This window comes from Ambystoma mexicanum, chromosome 2q, assembly GCF_040938575.1.
Source record: "Ambystoma mexicanum isolate Mex_15411 chromosome 2q, UKY_AmexF1_1, whole genome shotgun sequence".
In the NCBI taxonomy this organism is placed as follows: domain Eukaryota; kingdom Metazoa; phylum Chordata; class Amphibia; order Caudata; family Ambystomatidae; genus Ambystoma; species Ambystoma mexicanum.
This window is the reverse complement of record NC_090924.1, coordinates 1,346,591,847-1,346,610,233: the sequence shown is the minus strand read 5'-3', so window position 1 is coordinate 1,346,610,233 and position 18,387 is coordinate 1,346,591,847. Positions and strand designations below refer to the sequence as shown.

The window sequence follows — 18,387 nt, the reverse complement described above, 5'->3', positions numbered from 1 at the left end:
GCTTTGTTTCACAAGGCATGCAGATTTATGGACCCACCCCCCCCTTTCTAATGAGCCATCATTTGCACCTCTTGGTGACAACGGTCACAAAGCACATCCCCCCCCCCCATCTACTTTTGTTATGGATAGTTATCCCCTTTGTTGGGAGACAGCTTTAAGCTGCAGGAGGAAAGGGCGGGGCAGGGGAAGAGGCCCACGGACTTCTGACAAACACAATGCTCGTTTTGGTGTCTTATACGAGGAGCTACTGCAAAGCATCAGGCGAGCTACCAGGGGCATGTGATCTACTGGTTGGAGACACTACACGTAGATTGTTCCCAAGAGTACAGTGAGAAAGGGTGCTTGCCCTTAGACCATCACACCCAGTCAGATATAAGATAGTGGGGGTTACCAATCTTCAGTATCAGTCAGAGAGGCCTGTGTGATGGAAGGAAACCACCCAGAAGTTACGAGGAAAAGAGGGGCGGTTCATATGGAACCCCTGCCCAAGAATATTAAATAATGGCCCTAGAACCATATTTTGAGTTGGTTTGTTCTTGAGGCCATCTATGGCCGCAGCTACATTGGCTTCCAATTCAGAGCAAGATCGGTTTCCAAGCCTCAGCCTTAGGCTATTGCTTCCAGATTTCCCGTCCATTTTGCCACCGAGAAAGCAGGCAGTCTGGAGGGCTTCTGTCTTGAGGTTCATGCAACTTCAGATTCACGGTGCCAGGTGCAATCAGAGAGCAGTACAGCAATGCGCAGAGCAAAGTGTAGCTCTGATGAGGGTAGCAGAGGAAGCAAGGAGGTTAAAGTCCTTTTGGGGCTGGCCACGACTGAAGTACTTGCAGCACTATGGACGATTGGAGCCCAGTGTGCCGAAAGTGCTGTGCTTCCCAAAATAGAGCACTGTCCTACAGGTAGCCCTGGGACCGCAAATGTGCATGAGAGTATGTCAAGGGAGTGGCCATTCAGCAGTGGTGATCTGAGTAGATACCTGGAGCCAGTGTCCACAGCTAGCCAGTTTACAGAGATGGAGTCTGCGCAAATATGCAGGGAAGTCCTCCACTGCCAGTATCTTGCATCAGAGGCTGCAGTGCCCATGGGAGCCAGTGCGGCAACCAGCTACAGGCTACTAGGCCCTGGTGAGATTGGACTAGCCTACTGACCATACCACAGTTTTTGGCAGTGGTTCATCCAACGAGAGCATGCCCCTAATCCCTTTAAGAGCAGCCCATAGCGCGTGTGAACATCAAAACGGCGACGGACTCGCTACAAACCGGAAAATACTGACTACAGGGAAAGTACTGCTCCTCACGTTCCAACACCACCCGCACACAGAGAAAGCTTTATTCTGCAGCCAAGTACCTCGAATGAGTGCTTGAGGTACAATTCCGCAGCAGGAGACCGGCTCCTTTTCTAAAAGGTCATTCTAAAATGGCAGCCCGCCTTAATGAAGGCTCAAACTGAAGCTTTGGGAAGAGCATAAGAGGAAGCAGGTTAGGCACAGACAATCGCAGCCTAATCAATCCCTTTCCAAGACAGTGTAGTTGGATGCCAGGGGGCAGAGCCAGTCCACTTTATAAGCACCTACCATTCTGAAAGTGGTGCTGGCGCTTCGAGGAATTGAAAGAACTGTGGAGAGTTAGGAGTGGCAGAAGGATATTGACAATTAAGATGAAAAGGCTGGTGAGGCACTGTCAAGTCAGTATGTCAAGAGTAGTAAACAAGTGGTGAGCAGAAACATCAGGAGGAATGAGTCAGCTGGAGGGGCATTTAAAGGGAAGGGGGAAAGAATAGAAGATGTTGAAGGAGAGACAAGGGAGTGGTGGAAGAGTATCACGGAGAAAGTTATGAGAGTTGAAGAGAGGAGGAACACTGTGGAGAAGTACAGAGTCAACAACAGAAGAGAGGTGGAGATGTGTGCTACAAAGCAGGTTGGAAGACGAGGAGAGGACTATCAGAAAGGAGGCTGGAGAAAACGGACACCATTAGGACAGAGGGATACGAGTGGAGGCCATGGCAAGAGCTAGAAGCACCTGGCAAGGTGTAATGTAGGCGTAAGTGAAATAGGAGAGCAGGAGGTGCAGGAAAGGTCCTCCGAATTAACTAGATTATGACAGGCATCACAGTAACGGTGCTGTTGATGTCCAAGCTGCCGATATGACCGCTTGGATGGTATATCAATCTTAGTTTTTGTAGAAAGCGGTCACCATAGAGCTTCAATGATCCAGGAAGAAAAAAAAAAAAAAAAAAAACACCAGTTAGCACCATGAAATGACTCAGGAGGAGACATGCTGGAGCGGAAACAGAGCCACTCCTGAGTCTCTTGGTAAGTTGAGGCTACTGCCACAAGGACACAGGACATAAAAATGCACCTGGAGGAGCTCAATGATTACACCAACAAGGCTGGAAAGTGTGCGCGCCGTTGAAGAAAATTTGTTAAAGCTTAAAATGGTTTTATTAATCCCGGATATGATGGTAAAACGCCGATTGACAAGTCAGAGGCATTCTTCAGGCCTCTTGAGAAGAAACCATAGCCATTAGGGAAGATTGGGTGGGAGGATGGCTCAGGGGCAGTGTGCTGGTCTTGGAAGAAAGACAAAGATTGGCAACACAGGTTTGAATCACGGTCCTGTGCTTAGAAAATGGTCTTGGGTAATAGGCGCATTATAAAAGATAAAATATGGATGCAAGGAGACACAACCCATAAAATAGAGATATTCCTCGAAATGTTTATTCCCCATTTTCTTGCCAAGCCAAACTATTGAAAGACTCAGATTATAGGGGCGCACCAATCCTTCAGACCTCTGCCTAAGCCCAGAATGCCTTTGACCCCACCCACCTCCGCCCATGCCCTGACAACTTACTTAATTATTGTGATATGCATATCATTTGAGGACAGTGAGGGAAGCTGGAGAAGTAAAACATGGACCTTATGTTTTTCTCGGACTTCAGACCAAATGTGCAAAGAGCTACGCACCAGATCGACACTGGGAAAAGAACACTAGCAATTATGCAGATCAGAGTGGGTTATCTTGCTCAATCGTGTCAGATGGAGGGGCACATTTGTAAGTAGAGTAATTGGTTATTTATAAGAAGATTAATACCCAGAGGTTTCTAATCGCAGACCCGGGAATAGAACCAGTGGTGCGCGCATCATCTTTTTGACAAGGAGAGCGTGTTGACCCTGAGCTTTCCTCTCGAGACAAATGTGGATAAACTAAATAAGGCCGGCAAACCTGCCTGCAAAGAATTTGATGCAAGGACTGGCTGATCTGGAGACCATTCTGGTGTAGTCAATGATCAATTGCTTTAGACAGTTTACCAAAGTCCAGACCACTACAACAAATGCCTACCTGCTGGGTGTGGAGGAAAATTTATTTTACATCTCATACTAGTCTGTATAAATGTTGGAAGGATGTAAACTGGCGGGATGGTGGTCAGTCTAACCTTTAGAAAACATGTGACCAATGAGGAGTTTTGGTTGTAGTTGGTAGGGTTCTCCTGAACAGTGTATTGTGGTTAGTGTTTGGGAGTTGATGGGGTTTTGACAGAACATGGCTTATCTGCACCAGGAGAGCTGAAAAATCACACAGATACCCAAGGGCGGCATACAAAAGTGATCCAACCAAAAAGATTAATACAATTGATGACAAGAGATAGACAATGAAAAATATGGTAGAAAATTGTTCTACTGGTGCAGAGCAGACCATAGGAAGAAAAAATAGCATATGACGTTAGTCAGGAAAAATATCCTAGGTCTAACATCTGAGCGACAGGTGACATGAGGGAGTGTCAAGTCCACAGGAGACCATGTGGTACTAGGCTTGCAATACGGAACATGCAAGAGGTGGAGGAGAGGATGAGGGCGGGATCGGGGTCTTAGTGCCTGATTAACAGGTCACTTGATTCATTAGTATTTTATTAATGATCATTAACACAGTCTGAACAATCAGTGTTTCTATGAAAAGTTGGGTGGACTGGATAGGACTTTGATATATTAACATAGTATGGGAACGGTGCTGTCACAGCCCTATGGGTGAACTGCCCTCAATCACTAAAACAGCTTAGAATGGTCTTCAGCCGACATGCCATCACTAGTTACAGATGTTCCTCACGAAGGGGTTCACCACTTATTCTGTGTGCGATTCTGCTTTACACACTATGTCGCAATCTCAGAATAATGCAGTGGTTGAATGAAGGAGTTTAAAACTCTTGCCCAAACATCAGACCAGTCATGATAACCATACTTACTGTTTATTGGTCTGACACTTTTTGGCCGTTTAGAACAGAGTTTTAGACAATTGCTGAGAACATTGTAGATTACTTCAGCATCAGTGGATCAACTGGCTCTTTAGCTACAGAGAGGGAGATCTTGAAAGTTTATATCAAGATCCTAGAAAACTGCACGATCTCTGTGGGACATAGGTTACTGTTCCGCCTCAATTGAGAAAGTAATACAGGCAATGCAATATTGGTGGGACAACAGCGATAGGCACAAATGCAGAGGTTTTTCCAACATCGCTAAAAGTGTTGCTGCAAGGACATCCAGAGGCCAGACATATCCTAATGGGGAAATGGGCGACAGATTGCAGATGGCGCTGGGGTCAGCGTCATCAACACACCTCAGTTTAAATTGGGCATTTGAAGATTACTATACACAACTATAAAGTAGTAGAACAGCTGGCCTCCATACGTCCTTCAGCGACTATCACTTCACTTTCAGCGATGTTGGCAAAGCTCATTTAGTATGTTAGGTTAGCAGCACGTACACCACAGGGCATCTTGGCGCGAGGAAAGCAACTAGCAGGCAGTAACCATCCAGGCTAAGACAAAAGGGTTTTCAAAAGACGAAAAAGCAGAGGATTGCTGGTATGTCTTAGACCAACTGAGAGGGCATTCCACAGCTTACTAGCAGCCACAGAGAAGGCCGGGCCACCGACTGTGCTCAGAGGAAGCTTAGGGACCATTACCAAACTATCATTAGCAGACCGAAGGGACCTACTGAGAATGTATGGCACAAACATGTCCTGAAGGAAAACCACCCCAACCTTATAGTAGGCCGAGTGAACGCAGAGATTAAAGAAAATCCTTTCTCAATGCCAATGGAGTGCTCCAAGGACTGGGCTGATGTGGGAGCCATGAGAGGTGGCTGTGGCTACCCGAGCTGACAGATTCTGTAGCAGCTGAAGAGGATGAGGCCCTTAAGCCGAGCCAGATAGAATATAATCCAAGTGACTAGTCACCAAAGACTAAACTACAGATGCAGGTGCATGGGGAGGAAAGTCAACCTTTATGCAGTACCTTCAGTAGATGTGCCCGGATTTACAAACTGCACTAACCTGCGAGGCCATAGAAAGGGATGACGACAAGTTGACTCCAAGACTTTTGAGAACCGTCACTGGAATAGGAAACTCGCCGAGGGCCAGAAGGAAGAAGACCAAATTCAGAGCAGGAGGAAGAAGCCCCCACCACCAAAACTTCAGTTTTGCCCACATTTAGCTTAAGCCAATTTTGCACCATCCACTCTTTCACAGCCCCCAGCCAGCCACGCAAGTGATGACACTTCCGTTCTGACAAGATCTAAACACACCAGAACATGTGTGTCGTCCGCACAAGAGAAGCACCAGAGGAAGTGGGAGCGGAAGAGCCCAATCAGAGGCTGAACATAAATGTTAAACAATAAGGACAAAGCAGAACCCTGAGGAACACGCAAGAAAGAGGGACAGGAGAAGCAAAAGGAGGAAGAGAAAGATTGGCCCTTATCCGTCAGGAAGGAAGTGATCCAGGCCAGGACAGTGGAAACCAGGCAGGGGAGGAGAATGTGATGGTCAACTGTGTCAAAAGCCGCTGACGGGTCCAACAATATCAGGGCTCCAACACCACCTCCGTCAACCAGCCTGGCTAAGTCATCCACAACAGAGACCGGACACTAGTTCCCCATTCCTGGCTGAAACCCAGACTGGAAGCGGTGCAACAGAGAAGAGGACTCGAAGGAAGAAAGAAGAGGAGAGATCAACGTTTCAAAGCGAACGAAAGACTAGAGAAAGGAAGCAAATTAGACAAATCAGCCACATCCAGTGACCGCTTTTTCAACAAGGGGGAATCACAGTTGCTTGCACAGCATGCTCTGGGCAGTTCAATGACCTCTCTTCTCTGGTTGTATTAGTCTGAATGGAAGCCTAATTTCTCTCAAGCGACCCTCATGGTAGCCTGTTTAAAAAATGAGGGAAACGTGTAGGTCAAAGGTTTTTAAAGTGGCAACCTTGCACTCCACTCAACCAACATCTACTTATATGCTGGCAACTCAGGGGTATCAAAGCCCAGACCTCATTCAGCAAGCAAAAGGAAGAAAGGAGGGTGGACCTAAAGAAGCAAAAGGATCTTCATTTAAATAAATGAAACTTCTATATGGCAAATCTTCTCTCAAGTTAATTTTACTTATTTAGTGGCCTATACCGAAAAGGTCCAGGCAAACATTAAGTTGGGTGATGACAAAACCAGGGCCCAACAGTTTTGGTTCTCTGCAGACCTGCACCTCAGAAGTATTTGGAATGGCACCAAGGTGCTTTGCAAGCCATGATATAGAAAATGAAACTAGAGCTTCAAAAGGGGGCAATTGAACCCTCCTCAGCACCGGGGAAACATGGCTATATCTGGAGGCATTAGTGACTATTCTGAAAGCAACAGAGCGCCTTGATAATACCCTTAAGAAGAGAGTTGCAATCCTCAATCTGCGCGCCAATGATAGTTGTGACATTTGTTATAAGATGGTCATTGTACCCAAATAGCTTGTGCGGGTGTAATATTACATATTAGTCGACAGACCAACAACAAAACTTTTTACCCGAGGTTCCATAGACTGCTTCGAAACCATAACCATGGCCAAAGTTTTCACTTTTTGATCTATAGGAAAAGCAAGGACAGAGTTTGTTAAATTTGGGGATACCACAAGGATCTCAGTTTGCACTTCTTTTTGGCCAAGCCATGTGGCTCATCCATTTTTCCACTTGCCCAAATAATTAGTGGAATATGCACAATGAAAGCTTCGTAGATGTCCTCTGGACCGAAGACTACTTGAATACCATCTGTGTATCAAAAGGGTTGCGTAGGGACAAAATATGCAAGTTTAAAAGCAGGGGCATGGGTAAATACACGAGGACATCGAGACTCTGCATTCCACAAATTCTGTTTGAGATTCACAGATAGATTTAATGCTCTAGTCTTTCAGTTATCTAGGAATGATGTAGTCCATGTGGATGCGCGCGCCAATAATCTTGACTACGTTCTTTTGCAGGTGATCAAGAGAGCGATCAAGGGCGTCGAAGGCTGCGTACAAGTGAACAACATTAAGCAGTCCCAATTCTCCTGCGTCCAAAATGGCTTCGGTTCCATGTGATTTCATCGCCTGCCTGTTCATCCCCAGGCTTTTTAACGTTTACAACCACCACCAGTTTCCCCAAAAACCCCCCACACTTTTTTGCTATTGCTCACCCGCCCAAACCCTCATCTGCCCTTCCCCCCACCCTTATCTGCCCTTTCCCCTCAACCCCCCTAAAAAATTTGATGAGCACATTCGATAGAATGTGCACGTTAAAAAGCCTGGGGATGAACAGGCAGGCTATGAAAGGACGTCGTACCATGGCTTCTAAGTTAACCTGCACATCCAGAAAGGATAATTCAGTACCTGCTTTAGGACAAATCCCAGACTGAAAATCACCAACAAGTTGTTTGGCCTCTACAGAGCCCTGGAGTTGTATAGTAGCAGCCAAGTACTTTTAGAAGGAAAAGGGACATGTATGGGTATTACAGGCCTCAGGTTGAGAGTCCAGAAGATGAGACAGCAAAAACGTACATATACAATAAAAGCTGTTTACGTAATTCTTAGAATAATAATATATTGATATAGTGAATGCCCTTTATACAGTCACGATCCCTACAGTGCTCCTCCGCACTCTGGATGGGTAAGGTAAGTACGTCGTCCACTAGTTAGGCTCTTCCAGTTTTCCTCAATTTCTGTATGCATTCTGCTGCTCCTCTAATCAATATACAACTTTCCCATAACAATTGATGCTACCGTCAAGAACATGGCTCATCCAAATGTAAGATACTTTACTACGCGCGTTGCCCTCTACCTCAAAGGCCCCTTTGACTCTCCTCCATCAACTGTCTACTTGTGAATCTTTGCATCTCCCAAAAAAAATATATATAGTAATTTTTTTTTAAAAAAAAAACAGTTGGAAAGGTTTTATTTGCTTCATCAATTTATCTGAAACTGCCTTCACATGTCTTCTAAAGCTCCCATTATTGCTACCATTCCTTCTGACCATCGCCTCTTAAACTAAGACCAACAATCACCAATCAGTCAATCAGTGGCAGCATTGCCATCATATTTAAAATCTTTCTTTTGCTCCATCTCGTGATCTCGAGCTTGAAACAGAGGAGCTGGTACTGCCCTTGCTGCTCTATAGACAGACCTAAAGTTAAACACACACGGACACACTGTCCTATTGAATGGAATCCCCACCCCATACACCACAATAGCTCTTGAACTATGCGAAATCCTGTCTTCTTTTTACAATAACATTACATCGCGTCCGGCTTTTCCACTTTCTTCGGATATCGGAAGCGCCCTTTCTGGGCACCGATTACCCGCACTATTATCTGGCTACTCTTTAGGCACTTGCCCTATTAATAAAATGTTAAACTGGTTTTTCCAGCTATTGCTGCCCTTCTGAACACGCTGAAGCTTGCTTTCTACCGGATTAGTTCAGCGTTTTAAGAGCCACTGTCGCGCCTTTTGGAAACAAAATCATTTCTCATGGCCCGTGCGCGCTCAGTGTATTTCACTCCTTTCTATCACCCACCGTAAAGATTCTTAGTACAATTGCATAATTTATTTTTAGAAACTCACCAAGTTGCACATCTGTGCCAGAGTGAGTTTCATCCTGCTAGGGCCACTGGACATGTTTCTCCCACCAGCTTGTGCACTCCGCATCCATAGATGGATATTGCTACGGTTTACTTTGTGACTCAAACTCTTGCGAGCAATGTGTTGCACTATGACCTGTACAGCGCTCCATGGCTCTGTAACTGCAAATGCTAAAATACGACAATCTTCCCACCGCACTTCTTCTTGCCCAACCTCTCTGCCGTGCGAGACACAGTCTCCCTGCTGGGGATCTCAGCACTGCAGAGGACTGGAGCTCGTCCTTTCTTATCAACAGGCAACTGGGGATTCTGCCATTCTGCTCTTTTTGGTGCCTCATCCGCGTTCTTCCTGAAGATTCCCATCTTTCCCTGCTTTGATTTAATGTGCATGCAAGCCCTACTCTGCTTTAGTAGAAAACATTGGATTCACATTTTTTCCTTATGCAACTAACACCCAGGTCCTCGTTTGCTTGGATGGAAACCTGGAGTTCTGCCTCAAATTAACCCCCCCGCCCCACCTGCACTATTATTGTAAGCCTGACGTTTCAATATGGATGACTTGCAATTCTTCAAAACGTAATTCTGACAAAACGGAGGTTAGCGTACGTGAAGGATCTCCATCAAATTGCTCATTTTCATGTTGCCCCCTCCCATTTGTCCACCTATATTACTTGCTTGTCACAAAGGTTTCAAACAATGCAAGTCCTTTCTCTTCACCCGCAGAACAGTAGGTCATCTCTTCCAATTATTAGCAGAGTCTCCATAAAATGTAACCATCTTATATTTTCCAATAAGGATGTGTGAGGGGAGGGAGAGAGAGGAGTAGGGGAAATCACTACAATTAAACAATAAGTACAACTATGCAAGATCAATGTGTAAATCCAGCAACAATTAAGTACATGGAAGACTTTCCAGAATAGCCAAGGAGAAATAGATGGGACATTTTAAAAAAGGCAAGTCAAGCTTTTTCAATATTTTCAGAAAGAAGGCAAAGGTAATTCGATGGATGTCAATGGGACAAAGGCTTCAGGAAAACGAATGTTCTTTGACGCAAACGTGCAACCTTTGTGATGAGTACAAACAGTTTTAGTCCCCACGTTACGATGGGACCCCCCCCCCCTTACCACTTCCTCTCATTCAAATGACTACAAAAGAAGGCAGACGCCCACTGGCAGCGCCAGCAGCGGAAAAGATGAATCCAGGAGCCAGTACCAGTGTGTGGTGCATGTTTTCAGGGGCAGTCCAGAGGTAAGGGTCAGTAATTGTGTAAAGGAGACCAGCACACCCATGGGAGGGCACATTGTTAGATGTTGGGTCTTCAGAGTTGTCGGTTTGCGCTCAGCAGAGATGCTCCGGTTTTATGACATCCATTGGCTGAGGCCCAGAAAGCCAACGCTGGGAGTGGATGTTAAAAAGGACCTGGGGAGGGAGTCGTGGAGGATGATTGATCAGGAACAAATCAGAGAGGCACCAGCTACCTCAGTCTCAGGTTACATGTGTGGTGAGGGGACCGGGCAACAGTGGGCAGCATGAGCCGTGACGCTACCCAGATGTGGGGAGATGCAACCAGTGGACTAGCTAGGTATCCCCAGATGAGGAAAACAGATCCAGCAGTGAATGGTGATCTACAGCAAAGGGGCTCCCACGTCTGGAATAAAAGATGAGGGCACAAACAGGAGCTTAAGGGAGGTTGGGCATTTGGCCATGTGAGGTGATCCATCAGTCACCTCCGAATCAGAGGGAAGGAGTGCAGTCAGATTCCTTAGATTTGAGAAGCTGGTGCAGAGCTGGTCTCCATTCTCGAACAGCAGGCCTTTCAGACACGCAGGTTTGTGCTCCAGCAGCAAAAGAAGGTAAGGGGGTAAAGACTCGTATTTATCCTCACATGGGAGGCCAGGAACGATCCTCAGTTTCTTATCAAACACCAAGCTACATTCAAACAGTATTGCCACCAACTCTGGTATCCCTGAGCATTCACACCAAGGACCAAATGCACAACAGAACTATTTCAGGTTGCTTGCTACAACCCTCACCCAAAATATACATGCACCCTATGGCCCTATGACTCCTTAGGGCTTGGAGGACGACAAAGGCGGGTTTTAGTTTTTTTTTAGTTTTTTTTTAAAATAAAGTCCTGTCTGAGACAAAACTTTGGAAAGCGCACATTTAGTGAACAGGGTTACACCTCTTAGGTTTAGCCTGAACTGCCCAAAGATTTAGTAGCAACGGCTGAGCTGCCAGGCTTGGTCTAAGGAAGGAGGGCTGTAGTGAGGCACACACAACTCAGAGCATTCACAGAGTTCAGGGAAACACTTGAAGTTATAAAAATAATATACACCAAGGCTTAGTATTATCACACAAATGTAAGCACAGAATACTGGCACTATGCAAAGGATAAAATATTCGGAAAGACACTAAAATGTGGCTCCGAAAATTGCAACCAATTAATATTACTGCGCCTTTGCGTGGTAATAAAATGCAGACCCCCACTACACAGACTAATGGGAATGGGGGTTACAGGGGTGTCCTCCACTCCCCTTTGCCGGTGTAGTGGGGGCTCAGGGGTTGCGGGGTCTCCCCCGCATTCATTAGGTGGTAGTGGAGCACAAGAAAAAAAAAAAGGGACCCTGCGGCGCCAGTTCAGACCCATGTTCGTGGGCGAGAACTGACGCTGCAGGGTCAGAAGAGAGACGGCAGGGCACACTTTGTAGTGTTCTGCCGAAAAGGTAAGTGGGTAGTGGGGAGGCGGTTATGGGGCTGCAGGGCACAGTGATCCATGTGATCACTGTGCCGCGCCATAATGGGAGTCAATTTAATTGTCAACATTATGGGCTTGGCCAACACAGATTCAAATACTTTAGAACAGTTGTAACACAAAAAATTGCAGAAACTTCTGACAGTATGCAAACTTTAGACCAACGTGTGTAACTTTAGTTTACCCCTGCTTACACAATGTTAGGAGGCCCAACCCCATCTTAGGTGAGTCTCACAAAGTCAAAGGGGCACTCGGGGTGCAGTGACCAAGGGCTGAGAAGAAAAGGCATGTAAGCAGTGGACAAGGCAGAGTCTATGGAGATTTCTTCAGGTTTATAGGCGAGTTTCAGTTAGGTTTCTCAGGGGAAGGCAATGTGGAGATTCCCTGAATTGCCCCAAGGTCGAATGTCCAAAGGCAAGATAGAGCACAAAGGGTTGTCCACCCCAATGTAGCTCAAGGTAGGCCTGGGAGGGGGTGCAAGTAACAGCTTAACTGCAAACCAGTTCAGGATTCTTGGTCTTAACAAATAAAAACAACTGGTGGTCGGGGTGCGGGAGGGGTGGTGGCGGTAGTGGTGGTTGCACTCCAGCAGTCAGACGCGCAGCAGCAGATCTTTGCAACACTGGCACACTGGTGCATCTTTGAAGGCTCTGTTGAAGGACGGTCGTGTGGTGGAGTTTGAGCCCTTTCTCGGTCCTCATCTCAGCTAATTAAAAGGAATGTCAGGAGCAGGATCAACACACTGGAGGTCCAGGAGGCTGCTTACCAAGATTAAGACGAAACCGCGCTTCAGAAGACCTTGCACCGAAAAATGGCACAGGATAACAGGCCTTGAGGAATTGCGGGCTGTGGATGTCGCAGCTCGTCCAGGGATGAAATGCAATTAGTCTCGGGACTGGTTAGGTCCACCAATCCAAGGGAGGAAGTCGTCCTCTTAGAAGCTTCCATGTCGCACAGAAATTGATGTCGGGACTGCAGCTGTTACTCAGACTGCTCTGGCGGTTGCCGGAAGTGGCTGCGGACATCCTTCGGATCTTCAGTTCTAGTGGTCGACTAAGTTTCTGCTCCAGGAGACTTGTCTTTTATGCAGGAAAACGGTCTGTTCCCACCAATCATCAGACATGCATCCATTCAAACTTGGGTTGGGGTGGATGTGCAATGGTGAAAGCCAGCCTCCCAGCACAAACTGGTTCCAGACAGGCACACTGCAGGACAAGGAGTTGGGGACTTTCGTCACCTCCCCCCTTCCTGTCCTTTCAGGCACTCTGTCTTGGCGGGGTTTCCAAGGGAAGCCCACGAAAGAAAAAAAGACCCATCAAGACCTAACAAACACAGGCAAGTAGAAGGCTCAAGAAAGAACAAGTCATCAAGAACAGGGCTTTAAAAAGTACAGCCACCATTTTAGGCAAATGGTGACCCTTGTGTCCCTTACCGCAGCTCTGAAGGCAGCCTGAACATAAGTCCACAAAAAGCGATGCAAAAAGGTACACTGGCACTAGCCTGTCAGGTGAACTTGGAACTGTAACTAAACGTTACTGGAAAAGCTAGATGGGACAAAAAGGGACAAAAGGTGTCCCGCTGCCCTGGTAACGTGTCAACACAGGTAAAATAAAAAAGGGAAGCTCAAGGAGCACTGTGTGCTGCAATAGTAAATGGTGGCAGGCAGACAAGAAGGAGGAAAGTAGAACTCCATTATGAAAGACCACAAAGAGGTAAAAAGGGTTCCCATGGTTAGAGTAAAAGAATGAGTGTGTGGGGGAAATGGTTCCCACTCACTCAGGAGAATCAGTCCAAAAATTCAACAGTCCAGCAAAAATGCTGCTGGTTTGACAAAGTGGGGAGAATTGGACTCAAAGGGAAATTCTACCAAACAGCCTTCACTTTAAGCACCCTGAAAGGGGATCAAAAAGGACACAAGTAAGACAATGCTTCTGGAGGCTATTTTGTGAAAAAGGAAGCTAGCACAAGCCTAGCCATGCATCTACCATGGAGAATACATCCACCATGGAACACTATGAGGCACCAGTGGGTGGTGGGGGTGCCGGGAGACCCATGTTGTAGGTGTTAAGGGCCCCTAAAGCAGAGCACAAAAAGGTACAGAGCTTCTCTCCCAGAAAAGCTTTGGATTAAGCCCAGCTGAGAGGAAACTGGAAGTCTGAAACCAAAGAATCCAGGAAACAATACAGAGAGCACCACATAATGTGGAACAGTCTCCTTTTATCCAACACTGGACTCCAGGTGGTAAAATCCAAGGTTTTTTCATCTTGCCTAAAATTTTAAACCTCTCGCTAGGCCTCCGTCACGGCTTTTGGTCTCAATAGGGGATATGAGTTAGTTTGTGATTGAGGCAATTTGAGCATCTGGCGACCTTCGTCGTGCTTCTTTCAGTTCTCCCGAAGGCAATTCAATGATTTAAGGTCAAAAGTATGCCATTTGTTGCCTCCAAGCATGAGCTTAAAATTCAGAGGTGTGCCCTCATTAACGATATTACAAAGTCAAGACTTCAAGATGTGTTCAGTTTCTTCTGATGATGCTGCATTATCCAGCTGAGACAATGTGGAGTTTAAAAGCGGGTTAATGTGATGAGCTGTAGGTTGTCAAAAGTAGGTGATCAGAACCTTATGAAAAGCTTCCGAGTGCAGAAGGAAATAGTGTGCTGACTAGCAATGCCCCAGGTTCGGACCATTCAAGAACAAGATGGGGCTGTTCGTTGGGTAAGATATTCCAAGAGGCGGGACAGTCCTGAAGAGGGAAAATCGAGATCAAACCCATGCCCCCTCACCCCAGGCGCATAAACAGAAGAACAGCAGGAAGAACAAGGAGCGCACTTATCATTTGAACCAGGCCCCAGCGCACCCATGGGTGACAAATATGCTGAAACACACCCACTTCACCAACAGTGCAACTTCCATGCTACATTAGAATCAATGCTGCAATATCAGAATCTACAAACACAAAAATCCCTGTTTAAAGGCTTGCAAATGCCTATATGAATTAACATGGTTAATTGCACAGTGTAAAGCCATGTTTCAGGAAAATTACAGCCAAGTTCATTTCTCTCACTGAACACTGGCTGCAGAAGCCTTCAGCAATGCTCCTCGCAAAACCCACGAGCAGCCAAGGTCGCACATTCAAGATAAGATTGCTTTCTGCAGACAAACATTTTTAATTCTCCACAAATGCGAATAAACCACAGCAACCCAGTATGTTTTTTTCTTTTCTTTCTGGGAAAGAAAGACATTTTCGCAAAGACTCGTACAACATTTGAAACATAATTGTAACAAGAATGGCTCAGCCCAGCCAATCAGCGCTCAGAGCTCAGGTGCGAACTGCTTCCTTCAGCTAAAAAGATATGGGAAAAAAGTCATATTGCAACAAGTTAGAATTAGGTAATGGGGGGGGCTGGCACAGCTAAACCAACCCACTGACGCAAAAGGCTAACATCCAATTGTCAGGCTCTCTATAAGGGCTACATAGGTAACCGATCACTTAGCAGCCAATAGCAGGAGGAGATAGGTTTCTGGGAGCTGATCCAATTCTGTGAGGTCAGCCTGCAGTGTGATTACAAAGCTGGCTTGCAAGCCAGCCCCGGGGGAGACGGCGCCTGAACTCTCGATGTGCACGATGCTCTGCGTGTTTTTTTCTTTTTTTGTTGCCCAGAAATAAACGCAGTTTGGCACATGTGGCTGCCTGCTGGGGTCTCTGTTGCATTTCTGTGGGCCATATGGGAGGTGTTGGGGTCTCCCATAGCTGGTGAGGGTATGGCTGCTGGCCCCCCACAGCCCTGGTGGGGGTCCAGCTTCTCCCCAACAAGTTGGTGCCCTCTGTGAGGCTCATTGTAACATGGGTGAATGAGCACTGCCTGCGCAAGCCCTGCGTTGAACTGCACTCCCTGCCGCCGACTCAAGGAAGCTGTGGGACCCTCGCCTGCACCTGAAGACCACCAGAAAACGCGTAACCGGCTAAAGGCATCGGGGGCCACTTGGAAATACCCCGCTTGAGGGCAGGTGAGAGCCCTGCAGGAGAAGGGGTCCGGTGAAGCGCCTTGAGGGGTTGTCCAGCAGCAGAGCAAGTGCCAGTGCAGCATAGGAAATGTAAGTTAACCAGCAACATGGGTTTTGAGGGGAGGGTGTGATTGTGGCAAATGTTTCAAGTATCATGATGTATTGTTGATCAGTATGTTGCAGATATTTTAAGTTCTTTTGTTTGGGTAGAAACAGGGGGAGGCATTGTAAATTGGGTGGTGGGTGATCGTACATTGTCGCAAAATTCGGCGCATTTGTGGTGATCGGCACGTGAATTGTAGTTGGGACTGGAGCGGTGGCAGTGGTCCCTTCTTGTGTTTAGGAGGATATTGGGTGGGGTAGTGACTCCCCGCATATAGAAAGGAGTGCCGCACTGGTTGGTCCGGATGGCGATTTCATGTACAGGGGTGTGGATTTCCTATGAATTGACGTTGTAGATCAATGAGTAGATGAGGTTCCCTGCTAATTGAGCGTTTTAGTTCAGTGAGTGGATGATGTTTCCCCGCAGGAGGTAGCTAGATTGTTCCCGAGTGCGGAAGATAGTTGGCTTGTTCAGGTCCCCTGGTGAGGAGCGTATCACACGCGAGGCGACGCAGCGTGCGCAGTCCAATTATAAGAGTTTTTATTGTGGTTTACCTTGTCCATTTGAGACAGGAAGACAGCTGTGGGGATTGTGGGGTTTTATTTTGGGATTTTTGTGGGGTTGTGAGAAATGGGTTATTGTTCTGTGTATGCACATTTGTCTGTTCATTTGCACTGTGTTTTTAGTTTGGTGACGTCACCTTCAGATTGATGCATAGGACACAGAGTTTTGATGGTGAGGAGATAGTGGTGTGGTTTTGGATTTGGAGAATAGGTGACCCAGAGGCGGTGTGTGGAAGACACATGCGCAAGATTGTGGGGGTGTGCCGGAGAAGGCAATGGTTTGGTGAAGATGGGCTACATGTGGAGTGCACTGGCTAAGGTGTGGCGCCAAGAAGGCTCACAGAAGTTGAAAAATGTTCAATTATCTTCGACTTTTGCTCCCTGAACAGCGGACTATCGAAATTTTCAAATTGAATAGAGGTAAAATGTATCACACAATACAGAAATGACTCCACTTCACCTGTTGTGTAGCACACAGCTTCCATGCGGAAATAAGTCAGTAGAACATAGTGTGCAAAGATTCAAAAGTACTGAAGGTAAATAAATGGGACTATGGCTGCCCATAGGCAGCTTCTCCAGAAGTGTGCAGCAATCGCTAATGACACACATGCATAGCACTTACACAGGAAAGAAGTTGGGGGGAAAAGCACCTGGCTACAGCTGAACGGTGTGCACGAAGGAAAGGGAAGTGGCGAGGAAGAAGGAAGAAGGGACTCATCCTTCTGCACCTCCGGGAGTGTAATATTTGATGACACAGATGGTAAGAAAGGAATGAATTGCATGAGAGAACTGAAAACAGCAGAAGGACATTTAAACACCGCACACACACACAATCACAATACACTAAAGAGAACAAACAGGAAGGTGCAGAACAACCCACTAGCAGCACAGGAGCGAGCAAGGGAGGGCTGCAGTGCACGGAAGCAGATTTGAAGGCACAGGTACAGAGGAATTCAATTTAAAGGGAAGATAACGGGGGAGGTGCAAGGAGTAACAATAGCAACAGAGAGGGGGAACTGGAAAGGGAAGAAAGGGATTGGAGGAGGAGAGAAGGACTGAACGAGACAGCACAGCCAAACATGATAGAGGATCAGTAAGGGGTGGTGCAGCATGCATGGGGTTATGGAAGGGAGGAAGGAAGGATAGCGCGCTAGACATTGACTGTGCATTGTAGATTGTGGCAAGAGAACAGCGGAGGCAGAGAAAGGCAGATGAGGACAAGCAGGCACAAAATAAATTGATAAAGTATAAAATGGGAGGGGCAGTTAAAAACAGCCTTAACACACACGCACAAGCATCACAATAGCAGTGTCAACAACCATCACAATATGCACCACGCATGTGGGGAGGATACATGGGGCAGGACGGGATCATTTCAGCAGATACCACAAGCACCAATGCAGGCACTGTCACCACTACATGTACAGACAACAAATGACAGCACCACTACACCAGGACTGACAAGAACAACCACCCAGGGGCACTGCACAGCAGTAAGCACCCATACAGAACACTGACACAATAGCAACGGTACCGGTTACATGACTGAGAGGGGTCTTCCTGATGGGGAACAAACCTTTCAATGGACATAGATTGGCATTATACACCTAATAGGATAGCCCAAGACAAACTTGATTTGACTTACTCTGCCACACACACTCATGCTCCACCTCCCCGACAGAGCGGGCGAGACGCACGCCGACACACACACTCACGCACACTCAATAATGCAGAGGACAACTGCATAAGGGTGGTGATAGGTATCAAAACATTTTCTTTTCTGGGTGACAGTGGGGCATCATGAACGATGTGGATATGACCACCTTATTAACAGAGAAATCCATAACTTGTTAAACACCAGGCATACACATGTTGAAAGTAAGGAAGATTGTTTAAGAATAATGGGGGTGCACGGTACAGAGGGGGGTGCATAATGATAGCGCATCACAAGAGAGTGCATTTAGCTACATTTTGAGCACATATCTTTCAGCGAGGAGACTGGGCTCATGAATACACGAATAACACAGAACAATTAAATGAGACACACAA

The 18,387-nt window shown here is 46.6% G+C and overlaps 2 protein-coding genes across 4 annotated transcripts in view; one reads left to right on the top strand and one right to left on the bottom strand.

Annotated features, from left to right (window-relative positions):
- Window positions 1-18,387, top strand: part of OSBPL10 (oxysterol binding protein like 10) — a 2,898,140-nt gene that overhangs the window by 1,281,434 nt on the left and 1,598,319 nt on the right. The window lies entirely within an intron of this gene.
- GPD1L (glycerol-3-phosphate dehydrogenase 1 like) overlaps window positions 1-18,387 on the bottom strand; it is a 255,694-nt gene that overhangs the window by 157,275 nt on the left and 80,032 nt on the right. The gene's annotated exons all lie outside the window — the stretch shown is intronic.